Consider the following 13,027-nt stretch of genomic DNA (forward strand, 5'->3'; position numbering starts at 1 on the left):
AATGAATGGAAGCTGGGTAATTATTAGATTTCTTCCTATTGTGGAATATATCCCCAGATGAATTCCTCTCTTACTTTTTTGCCCCATCTTTAAAAGACTGAATTTTCCTTGATCTTTAAAGAGTTATTTTTCTCAGGTCCAGAAAGATCCCTGTGTCCCTGAGGAACTGAAATCATCTGTTTATCTTCAAACCCCAGGTACAACCAGGGTGGGCTGTAAAGTGATCATTTCTGTTAGTTCTCTCACATTCACCTAAGCCAAAGTGTGTGGGAGGCCAATCTCTTGGTGGCTAAAAGACTCCTTCATTTTTTTAAATGCTGATAGAGTCCTGTGGCTTTGATTAGCTACAAGTACTTATTAAGATGGTTTGTGTAGGTCTTTCAGAATAGTACTTGAGTCAACAGACCTGACCCTGTGCTTTCAGTTTAGAATTTGCCTTCAAGGGTCAAAAGGTTACCATTCAACTCTTTATGGTAACAAAAGTCTATCTTTTCACTTTCTGGTGGACAAAATGATGGCACTTTCATAACTGAAAAGTTAACTCAAAAGTGATGTCTTGTACCTTCAGCTTATAACACTAAGAAAAGGAAACTTTCTTCAGTGACATAATGCCACCATTTTTTGTAATCTTCAGGTAACATGAAGTCATTTCTGCACTTTGGATATCTATTATCCCCATTTTCCTGGCCTTCACTGTCCTGATCAGATAGCACAGTTAATTCATTAAGTCAATAATAAAGAAAATTTAATTCCACTGTATTAACTGGAAAGGAAGTGCTCAATTTCACCAAATGTGTCAGGCTAAAAAATGAAACCTCACATTATTAAACATCAATCCCAGCATTCAAGGTGGTTTATTAAGTGCATTTCCCACTCAGCCATTCAAATTTGACAGAAGAGCAACAGATAATAACTGGCACTTTTGTAGCACTTTAAAAGTTTGCGCAGCATCTTTTATGTATTATGTTCTTTGAGTTGCATAATAATCCTTTCAGAGAGGCACTATAGGAATTATCATGCCCGTTTTCCATATTGATAATTGAGTCCTGGAGAAGTAAATTTACTTGCCCAACATCACATTGATTATAAGTGTCAGAGTAGAGATTTGAACACAAATTTTTCCAACTGTAAATTAAGCACTGCACTGTGTCACATTGTCTCTTTAACTAATCCAAGGAGGATTCAATTTGGACTGCGAAATGAGAGTTTCTATAGACTTAGTAGATATACTAATATCTACTGCAGTATTTTGTAAGCTAATCTGAGCAGGTAAGATTTATGGATTTAAAATATATGGTTAGAATACATTATGGAAGTCCATGGGACCAGGTGGAAATGGAATATTACCAAGGTAAGGAAGACTCAGAAAAAAATTTACAGCAAAATGAAGGAAATTAAGATTGTTTCATATTGGAAATGTCTGGTCATGATAAACAAAATAATAAAGCCCTCATTTGTAGTGTTTTCCTATTTCCAATGTGTCAATTCTCACACTAAAAATTTAACAATCAGCTTGTCTAAATTAGTACAATCTCTCTTCAGCAGATCTCCAAGTAATGTGAAGAGAGGTGACAGAAGACTGAATATTAGGGGCAGATACTGGGTTGAGTACAGAAAAATACAGGCAAAAGTTACATAGGATGGGAAGGCATTAAAGGATAAGGGTCTGAGCCATTGGGAGTAGTAGCTACGGGGAAGTCATAGTAAATTCTTAATCATTTTGAGATTTAGATAGAAAAACATCTTTAGCCTTAAAAATCTCCTCCTACAACCTCTATTCACACCACAGAGAACATTAAAGATTCATGAGACAAAGTTCGTGAAACCACATGCAAAATTTATGTTTCATAGACAAATTGGTGAATGAATTTTTCATTTCTAATTACCCGGTGAATTTTGCAATCCTGTTACTATGCCACACAAGAGGTTTATCACAATGTCTTGTGCATAGACGGTGCTCCATAAATGTTTACCGATTTGATTTTGTCAATTGTATTTTTAAAAGGATTATTCAATTTTTCTTCTACCTCTCTAAGTTGACTTTTAAAATCTTTCTTGAGTTTTTGGGGTGGAGACTAGTTCATATTCCCTTTTGGGGTTTCAGATGTGGGTATGGTGTCAATACTGTCCTCTTCTGATTCACATTTTGATCTTCCTTGTCCCCATAGAAAAAATCTGTGGTCTTTGCTTTTCTATTTTGCTTTTTGCCCATTGTGATTGCCTTTTTTCTGGCTTTTAAAGTGCTTCTGGGTTACAGGGGGCTCTGTCTCATGTTATTTGTGGTGAGGGCTGAAGTTCACAGTGGGGGAGGGGTGGCCTGTTTACTGGAGGTCTCCTCCCTTCCACTAACGACTGTGCTGGAGCACAGATAGGCTCAGCTATTGGCATGAGCCTGTTCGTACTGGCATCTGCTGATTCCCCTGGCTGTGGAAGGCATGCCTGGGTTCCTGGTGTTGGCGCTCGTCCACCGTGGGGCTCAGGATTTCCCTCTGGTCAGCTGAAGTGGGGTTTGTTGCTGGCTTGCTGGGATGCCTCCCTTCTGTACTGGTTCTCTTAAGCCACAGAGGTACAAGACTACCTTGTCCTTTAGGCTGGCTCCACTATTCCAGGATTCTTCCTGGGGCAATGTTCTCTGGGTTTTTCAAGGTCAACAAGGGGTCTTGAGAGCACTTACAGTTTATTTCACCATCTTGGCTCCCAGAAGTTTAAGTAGGTGACTTTCAAACATTTGGTCTGTTGGCTGATAGCCCCAGGAGTAGGCGCTGTTATTATAGCCAAAGTCCCCACCAGGACTGTGACTCTCTCTCACCCAATTTGAACAGACCCCCACCCTGTGCTGTGAGGTCTGGGAACTGCCACTGTCACAGGAGATACAGTCAGCTGGGGTCTGCTCCAACTCTGCTATGGCTGAGCCTGAGCTGGTATTGACTGCTTTGAAAGGGATTGGATTCTCCATTTATTTATTGAATACAACTTACCAGTACGTTCTCTTCAAATAAAAAGTTGTTGAATATACTACTGGTCCCTGAATGTGATAGAGGTTTGAAAAGGCCTTATCCTTGGTTACCTTTCATTTATAAGCCCCAAAATAAACTCATTTAATGAGTTTATCCTATTGATCATATAAGAAGACCAGTAGTCATTATTGGTGAATTTAATTAGATGATAAGGATTTGCATGTTTGTAAGTTGTTTGAATATTATGTACTCTTGATGATTATTCGGTAATCGGTATACTCAATTCAATTGAAAAAGCTTTCGTTAAATGCCTACTATGTGCAAGGTACTATGTCAGGCGTTAAGGACATAAATTGTGAATAAAGAACAGTCCCCTTTCAAGTAATTGAGCCTGGACAAGGGACCTAACCTGTTTGAGCCTGTTTTCTTATCTATATAATAAGAGATTTAGTCTAAGTGACTTCTAAAGTCACTTACAGCTCTATCTATGAACTTACATGAGACTTTACGTTGATAGCCTGTGGTAAAGGTAATCACTGGAAGGGGATAAATTAGCTGGACTTAGAAGAAAGCTACATATCTGATGTATGACTATCTCTGTATTTATATCTATCTGCCTTCTATCTATATTTACCTATCTATCACTATTTCCATCTCTATTTTCCTCTCAATCTCTACCTATTACTATCCTTATCTATATTATCTATATCAGTATCTGTACCTGCATGTGCATCTATGTCTATCCCTATCTATGTATTTCTATCTTTATCCATATATATCATTTCTATCAGTATGTATCTATATCTAATTTCTAATTTTCATGTGGGGAAACTGAGGACCAGTGAGTGAGAAGAGAATTATCAGCATGTGATATGTTGAAAGACTGGAAGACATAGGGGTAGCTTTAAAACAATCTGGTCATATACACATGTTTTGTTTTGGATTTTTCCCCAACAATTTACATGCATTTGAAAAAAAAAAAAAGGTGAGTGATGTATTGGGTTACCACCTTTCTACTTGATGATTTGTATATTGTATTGCCCTAATAAAGATACTGTCTGTCTTGATAATGGACACTTTGCCAAGGTCAAGGGAGTAAAAGGTGAAATTATGAACAGAATTTGTTTTGTAACTCCTAGTGTAGTCCTACCTCCTTTGAGTACTTATTCCTTCTCCAATTTCTCTTTTAATTCTTCCTATTGTTGGCATAAAAATGTGAATATAATTTCTCTTGGCAATTCAATTTGCAGTAAAGTAGTCCTGGCTTTCACTCATTTTCCCTTTGCTCTGACATAGCTTTAATGTGTACTTAAGTGATATGCAAGCACTGTCTTTAATTAATTGTGCTTAAAGTCACCATCTGGAAAGTATAAGGGAACATCTGTTTTGCATATAGCCACCTAAGGATTATCAAAATCTGGTATTTTAAGTTCTTTGGTAATTTAAGTATCTTGTGTTAGCTGTACACAAATATAAATGATCTGAAAAGAAATTAAACAAACTGGCTTGTAGTTCAGGCCTGTATTCATAATGCTTGGAGGCAAAGTTAAGTATTGGGTGTGGAAAAGCAAGTTCTCTCAAAGAGGCATGTTGTTCCCTTCCTAGTTATTATTGAGTGTGGTGAAGAATCAATATTGAATGAGTAGCAGTACAGTGTTATAGCAGGCTGGGAATTATTAAAATAACATCATGTGATCCCTGTCTTCCAGGAGCTTCAAGTCAGACAGTCAATAAACCTTTGTGAAGCCCCTACTATGTTCCAGACACTGTCTTAAGCATTAGGAATACACAAAAAAGGATAATGCAGTCCTTACTCTCCAGGAGTTCCCAGAGTAATGAAGGAGACAACATGCAAACAACTCTGTACAAATAAGCTATATAGAGGAAAACTGGAAATAATCAACAGAGGAAAGCCACAGGAATTAACAAAGATTGGTAAACGCTTCCTGTAGAAGGTAGGCTTTTAGTGTAGATGTGGCCTCAAAAATCACATCCAAAAGTACAAGATGTGGCTGTTCTTTCCTTGGAGGAAGCAAGGAACAACAGGGGGAGAGAGAGAGGGGGAGAGAGAGAGAGAGAGACAGAAACAGAGAGAGAGAGACAGAGAGAGGCAGAGTTAGAGGCAGAGAGAGAGAGACAGAGAGAGAGAGAGAGAGAGAGAGAGAGCACAATCCACCATAGGGGACAGACAGGGAAAAGTTTGATTGAGGAGCACTTGACATGTAGTTAAACTTTTAGAATCTTGCCAGTACATTCCATCTGTGGAGTTGTTTTTGTTTTGGGCAGGGGGATAGGAAGGTGGGGGGGGTGGAGGCTTGGGGGGGGTAGGTGGAGAGGTTAGACTCAAGGGATATTTAAGTGTAAGACATAAACACAGATAGAGAGCTAGTCATGGAATCAGGAGGAGCAGAGTTTAAGTTGTGAGACAATGGGCAAGTCATTTCATGGCACAGTGCCCTAGATAATCTTAGAAAACTGTAAGTTTCTGAAGAGTTGATGAATAGCCTCAGTAGCAGTTACCACAGATTTGAATTTCCCCACATAGATGAAGGCACATGTCTGGGCAACTGACAATGTGTATCAAGAAACCTACATACACACACACGCACACACATATATGTGCCATATGCACATGCAAATTGCATATAGTGCATTATGCGAAAAGGTCATTTTCACAGGTATATGCTCTTCATACCATCCTCTAACTACTGATCATCTCATTATATCAAAAAAAAAATATACAGTTCTTCCTATAAATATGGCTTTTCATCATTCCATTGCCAATTTTATTTGGATCTTCATAGCTGTCTCCCACACAAGGAATTCCAGTGCTTATTTCTCTTTCCAATTGACAGTTTTTATTAGCAGCTCTTATTTCACAAATTGGGCTTACATTGTTTTACATTAGCCCTTTTTTTATTATGAAATCCACATGGCACCAGAACAGACCCTATGTGGATTTTTAGAGGCATACTTGAGTAGGGGGAGCAATGAGCATTGCTTATGGACACTGGGAAGGACTTAATCTTCAACAAAGCAGTGATAGTTTTACTGATGAGTAGAAATTTGGGCAAAAATTTGGTAGGAGTTCCCCAAAACCATGTTTTATATTTTCACCAGTGACTTGGATAAAGGCACAGGTGGGATGCTTATCAAATTTGCAGATGACATGAATCTGGGATGGAGAGTTAACACACTGGCTGACAGGATTCAAAAAGAGCTTGACATCCTAGAACTTTCAGATGAATCTGTAATAAAACTGAGGGTGATAAATACTGTATGTTATATCTGCCTCAATAATCACATCCAAAAGTACACGATGTGGCTGTTGTTCTTTCTCTTTCTTTTTTGAAGAGGACCAGTGACACAACAGGGTGGTAACCTGACTCGTATAAATTGGATTGAAGTGAGGCAGAGTTGCACAAAGTCATCAGGTTCACTTTTTCTTCCTGAGTCTTTGATGTCCAGTGGCATGACAGAGTCAAGATAACCAGCAGAGAACTGGATGTGGGGTCAGAGAACCTGAGTTTTTATACTAAATTTGCCCATTGTTATCTCTCGGATTTGGGGTAAGTCACTTAACCTCTCAGAAATGCAGGATTCTCATCAGCAAAATGAGGAACTTCAGTTCGATGATTTCAAGGTCCCCCCTAACTCTAAGTCTATGGTAAGCATGGAGAAAAGAGAGCTTATGGGCAGCTAGGTGACACAGTGGATACAGTGCTGAGCCTGGCATTAGGAAGCCTCATCTTCCTGAGTTCTAATCTAGCCTCAGATACTTATTAATTGTGTGATCCTAGGCAAGTAACTTAACATTATTTGCCTCAGTTTCCTCATCTGTAAAATGAGCTGGAGAAGGAAATGATAAATTATTCCACTATTTTTTACTCCATTGGAGTCATGTGAAGTGTTGAACATGACTGAAAATTACTGAACATGATGAGTGTGATAGCTAATTTTTCAGTATCTGAAGTAGTCTCATGGAGAAGAGGATTTGATTGTTTTTGTCTATTTGATTCTGAAGGCAGACCTAGGAATGATGGAAAGAAGTTTTAAATGCAGATTCAATATCGATAAAACTTCGTAATAATTAGTGCTATCTCCAACTGAAATGGACTGTCTTGGAATTTGGTAGGTACCCCATCACTGGAAGTCTTTAGACAAAGTCTGGATTACCACTTGTGGTTATGTAGCAGATAGAAATTTCAATCATTTGAACTAGATGACCTTTGAAATTCTGTTTTCCTCAGATTCTGTGGGAAAAAAATTCCAAATAGATTTTATGTGATTGCTGAACTTCCTTCAGTCTATGGCTTTCTCACTGTTCTTTCTGAGGGCTCCATTCTGTTGAGAGGGCCAAGCTGGACAGCTTACATTCTTCTCTCACTGTACTTTTGGCTGTCATAACTTTGCTACCAGTGGTGAGGTTTAGGGGTGCTGGACCCAAAATAGTGACTGTGGGTCCTGCCTGAATGAACTCCACCCAAGCATTCTATCAGCCAAAGAAAAACAAGGTTTATTAAAACCTCAACAGGTAGATGTAATTCTAAAAATGGCCAGTCTCTTAAGGAATCTGAGTATTGGCTAGACTCTTAAGGGATCTGAGCATCTGTATCACTAATGCAAGTTTATCAGATTAAATCTGAGCACTTTAATGGATTTTATATACAGAAAGACTGTGGGAGGGATCTAGGAGTGGCCAAGTAGTCCTGGGTGACTGGAGGATCTTGATGAGAGTGGCCAGTAGGCTGGGGTGAATTGGGTCTGGTTGGGATCAAGGGTGGGGAAGTAGCCAGAGGTGATTCAGAGGTAACAGAGAATGGAGAATACAATGGTAGTACTAGGCTACAACGAAAGGCCAGTTGAGAGGATTACTGGAGTGGGTAGATGCCTCAAGTCAACTCCAGACACTTGACCTTGTGGGAAAGTTAAAGGAGAATTCAGGAGGGATTTCCAGAGCCTGTACCTTTCATTATGATCAGGATTATTCTCCCTCCTCTCCCAGAATTTTAGCTCCCTTTTGTGTATTGTCACCCCATTAGAATATAAAATGCTTGAAGGAAGATACAATCTTTTTTTTTTTTTTTTTTTTGCTTTGAAAAAGATGTGGATTTGCATCTACATCATTAGCACAGTGTCCGGAACACCATAAACACTTTAATAATAGTTATTGACAGATTCTAGAAAAGCAAATATACAAGTTACTTTTGCTCTGTCAAATAGTCACAAATTAAATAAATTTGCTTTGTATTTTTGCAACTGTGTAACTGAGAAACTAGGAATGGATCATCACACAGTCATTGCTCTCTGGGTCTTCTGAATCATGGTGGGATAAGCTATCAACTCGGTATGGTACTGGGATAAATGTGGCTGCCTTTCAAGCAATTGACTTGAGGTTGTTCCAATCAGTATATTGAAATAGGAATGTTGTCATGGAAAGTGAGAAAAAAAGAGGCAAGGAAAAAGAGTCAAAGAGAAGCAAAAAGAAAGCACAGGTGAATTTTTACACAATGGGAAAGTGAGGGAAAAAGAATGTAAAAAGTGTGGGAACCTTGCCAAAGTTGCTAAAGGAATTTATCTGTAAGTAAGAATTGGTACTAAAACATCCCCAACAAGTAATCATCCAGTCTTTGACTGAAGATCTCCATAAAGGGAAACATAACTTCCCAAGGCAACACTTTGGGATAGTACTAATTGTCAGGGTTTATTTTTCCCTTAATGCAAACTTAAATTTTATTCTTTGTCATGTCCACCTAGTGTTCCCCAATATTTTGATGGTAATAATCCATTAGCAAAACTGAAGTGTAGCTTCAGGATGGTAGAGAATAAACAAAAAGAAGTCACATACTATTATTTGTCCTACCTAATTTTCCCCATTAATTATCTGATTACCTTTAACCTTCCCCTAGAAGGATCACATGTTCATGATACCATAATAGTTAATCCAAGTTCAAGAATCTTTTGAATAAGGGATTTTTCTTGCCCATACTCCTGGCTGGGTGGTTACATGGTGCAGCAGATAAAGTACAGGACTTGGATTTGGGAGGAACTGAGTTCAAATCCAGCCTCAGACACTTACTAGTTGTGTGACCTTGTGTAGAAGCAAGGATCCTGGCATACACAGAAGAGCCTGCTGTATAGGTTCTTGGGTATGCTTTTCTGAAAGAAAAACAACTTTTGAGGGGTCAACAATCTCCTTTAATCAAACACATATATCATTCACTTAGTTCAGGGGAAAAGTCAGCACCCTGAACTTTAGAGAAAATATAAACAGAGAAATAAAGATCAATCAACCAACAGGCAGGGCTTCCAACTGTCTGACCGTAAGCAATACATACATCACAGATCAACAGACAGCTCCAACTGTATGACTATTATATACACACATAGTTGCCAGAGAAGAAGCAGCAACATCTGGGTTTTCAAAGCAGGGTGGAAAGGGGGTTCTTAGCAGCTACCCTCAGTCTCCTTTGGCCAAACACTTCCAAGAAGTAAGCTCCAAAACAAAACTTCACCTCAGTGTATATTTACGCTTTTTTTTTTTTTTTGGTGCAACTCTGCCTCATTTAATTTTTTAATTTTTTTTTCCTTTTTTTATTGTTATTTATTTTTAACGCAGTTTATAACAGATAAAGCAATTCAGACCTTTGGTCAGGTAATACTTCTTTTTAAAGCATTTACAATATGGAACACAAAAGAATTTTTTTTTTAACATTATCCAACTGAGACACAAATAATATTTACGTTGCTAACTTCACAAGCTCTGGACCTAATTGTCTCCACAGTATTATTAAGAATTAAAGGACCCTAACTTATTGTTATTGGTCTATATATTTACACTTTTAAGAGACAGAGGGCATCACAAACCTTGAGAACAAGTGCTCCATTAGGAATCAACAAAAGATGTGGGCCTTCTTACAAAACAAATCTCCTCTAATCAAGCTTCTCTTAATGAGTAGGCCCATTAATGAGTAGAGATCTTTAACTCTTATTCACATAATTAATATTGCACCTTGGACAAGTCGCTTAACCCTGTTTGCTTCAGTTTCCTTATCTGTAAAATGAGCAGAAGGAAATGGTAAACCGCTCCACTGTCTGTGATAAGAAAACCTCAAATAGGATCTCAGTCAGATACGACAACTACTCTTTGATCTCATTTTCCTCTTTTGTAAAACACAAGGGGATTAGAATAGACGGCCTCTAGGAGCCAGTCTAGTCCTAAATTTGTGATCCTATAAACAATAATAGAATTCTCAAAAACAATTCCAAAATATTTGACTCACAATTATTTCTGAAATATGAAAGGTAGTAGATGCCTCACCACTACTAGGGATATAATCCCAAGTTGATCAAAGACAGAATCAAGTTTCCCAAAGATGATTCCATCATGGGCTTGTATAACCCTCATGCTATCTTCCTTCCTCCTCATCCCTTCCCCTCTCTCTTCCTCCCCCCTACATTTTCTCGTGTGTTTGTGTGTGTGTGTGTGTGTGTGTGTGTGTGTGTGTGTGTATGTTTGCCTGCACGCATGTATCAGGGTGGGAGGGGAAGGAGGATAGGGGAAGAAAGGGAGGGGGAAAGATGAGCTGTAAGTCAATCATTGTAGGGTCATCCATGGTCTAAATAATGATGAAGGATGAGGAAAAAAGGAAGAGGCAATCAATGCAGAATTCTTGGCCAGGATCAGTCCTCCTTTGTCATCCCCAAGCCCCTCCCAGGCCTAAGCTTGAGTCCTCCAGAACAGTCAAACTGTTTCCCCAACAGGAACAAGCTCCTGCATCTCTTCTCACTATCCTGTCTCCAGGTATGTCTGACAGCTCTGTCCTTACCCCAGCACCAAGCCCCACACCTACCTTCTTTTTTAGGGAAATATTTGTTAGCAGGTTTCTTAGTTTGTCTGATCATGGCCAATTTTCCACCCTCTTTGCCATGCCTGGGTTCTTCTCTATCATTTAAATACTAGTTCCAACTTAACTTTTTAACCTCATTGAATATTGTTCCTCATTCACTCTCTCTATATTCTTGCCAACCTGTTCCCTTAAACTAGGAAGCTGGGTTGCAGAGAGACAGGGAGATCTTAGTTTAAATCTAGACTCTTTTATTTCTTGAGGCATACAATGTAGATTGCAAAATTCTATAGCAGAACCTGTTCAACAATTTAGTGGTTATGTAGGGTAGTAGAGAGAGTATTGAATGTGGATTTCAGTTCTGGCTCAGCACCAACTTTAGATAAGCCACTTATAATCACTCTGAGGTAGTCTGTTCACAGTCTACTTACTTTGGGATAATGAGGATCAAACCACTTGTATTTATTTTACAGTCATTGTGAAGAAGGTACTTTGTGAACTGAAAAGTAATTTAGAGTAACATGAATTTTTATAACATTCCTAGATATATTTGTATTGTGATTTCAAAATGTAAATATCTTGGTTGTGGAATTTTACAATACTTGAATATCATCTGTAATGACATGAATCACTGTAGTTTTCTTCTAAGGAGAGGTTTCAGAATTCTCTTCCCTGAAAGCAGAAACTAAGGCAGAGTTCAAAAAGTACATTAAGATAATCCTCCATGATCTGAGTCTCCCATTACTAATTTTGTGGCCCTTTGTAAATAAGGCATTTTTTTGTTTATTTACATTTTCCTGGATAATAACTTGTTTTGAAGTTTGCTAACTTGGATCATCAATGAAATCATGGATGTGAGATCTTATATCAAAGCACCCAAGATCTCTGAATAGAGTCTTTTTCAAAATAAGAGCAACCTGGCATGTGTTTTTGGCAGATTATATTTTTATCACATAAAGAGAATAAAAATATTTTGATTTGGATAATGATCCAACTTGAAAGCAAAAAGCCCAGTGAACTTGCAAGTGCTTCCAATAATCACCTTATTCAGATGTAGACATAGCATTCACCAGGGAAATGACTTGTTAGTGTGCTATATCACATTAATTCTTTGGAAACTATAGATGATGACTTATTCTTTTCTTAAATTAATTTATTTGTTTTCAGTTTTCTACAATCACTTGCATAAATCTTAGATTTTCTCCTCCTCCTTCCCTCCTCCATCTCCCCTCCCTCCCCCTTCTTTCCCCAAGATCACATGTAATCTTATATGGGTTCTGCACAAACATTCTTATTAAATACATTTTCACCTATTCTCGACTAAGAATTTCCTGGCTTCTGATGGCTCTCAAGTGGAAAGAAATGTTGTAATTGGAAGATAGGCTGTACTAGTCTATTCAGGAATCCTGCCTGCTTGGTCTCAATTACTACAAAAGTAGTTTCTCCTCTTTGAGCTTTTATAATGTATGATTTATCACTTTCCAGGCTATCCATTTCCAACTGGTCATTGTCTTATCATTATGTAACTTTTCATTTCTTTTAAATCAGTAGTGAAACACATTTATCAATCTGAGAATGTTAATGGACTAGTTTCTAATCCTCTAATTTTCCTCAAGAGTTTAACACTATCACTCAGATCTTTTTATTACTGGAAAATTAAATTCATTGAGACTTTACAGTCTTTTTCCTTTTGAATTTTGAAAAAAAAAGAATAATTATTAATTCAAGTTCTAGTTCAGTAAATAACCACTGGGACTTTTGAAGTTTTAATTGGAGAAATGGTTGATTGCCACCTTTTTACAGGGACTCTTGGACTCATGGACAGCAAGACAAAAAATAATGACTCACAAATATTTTGTTGAGTTCTATGGAAAAAAATTAAACTTAATTTCCTTGGATTTATACTCATCCCAATTTTTTAAATGTGTTCTCCTGTGGGAGGCTATTACCTAAATAAAGTGCAGTAAGTCTTTTGTTATTTGGTATATTCAGTTTCAAAAAAGGACACCATTTATATTCTGTATGAATTGTCAGTTTCAAAAGAATTAGAACATTCAAAGCTAGAACCATACTAAGCATGATTTAATCTAACCATTCCTCCTCCATTTTGTACTGTTCTAGTTACATTTCTAGCTAAAGTATACAACTTTATATTTGTCCATTAAAAATTCTTCTTAATCATATTTAGCTTACTGTTCTAAACTGGTAGTTTTCTTTGAATTC

This window comes from Notamacropus eugenii, chromosome 4 (genome assembly GCF_028372415.1).
Source record: "Notamacropus eugenii isolate mMacEug1 chromosome 4, mMacEug1.pri_v2, whole genome shotgun sequence".
Taxonomy (NCBI): domain Eukaryota; kingdom Metazoa; phylum Chordata; class Mammalia; order Diprotodontia; family Macropodidae; genus Notamacropus; species Notamacropus eugenii.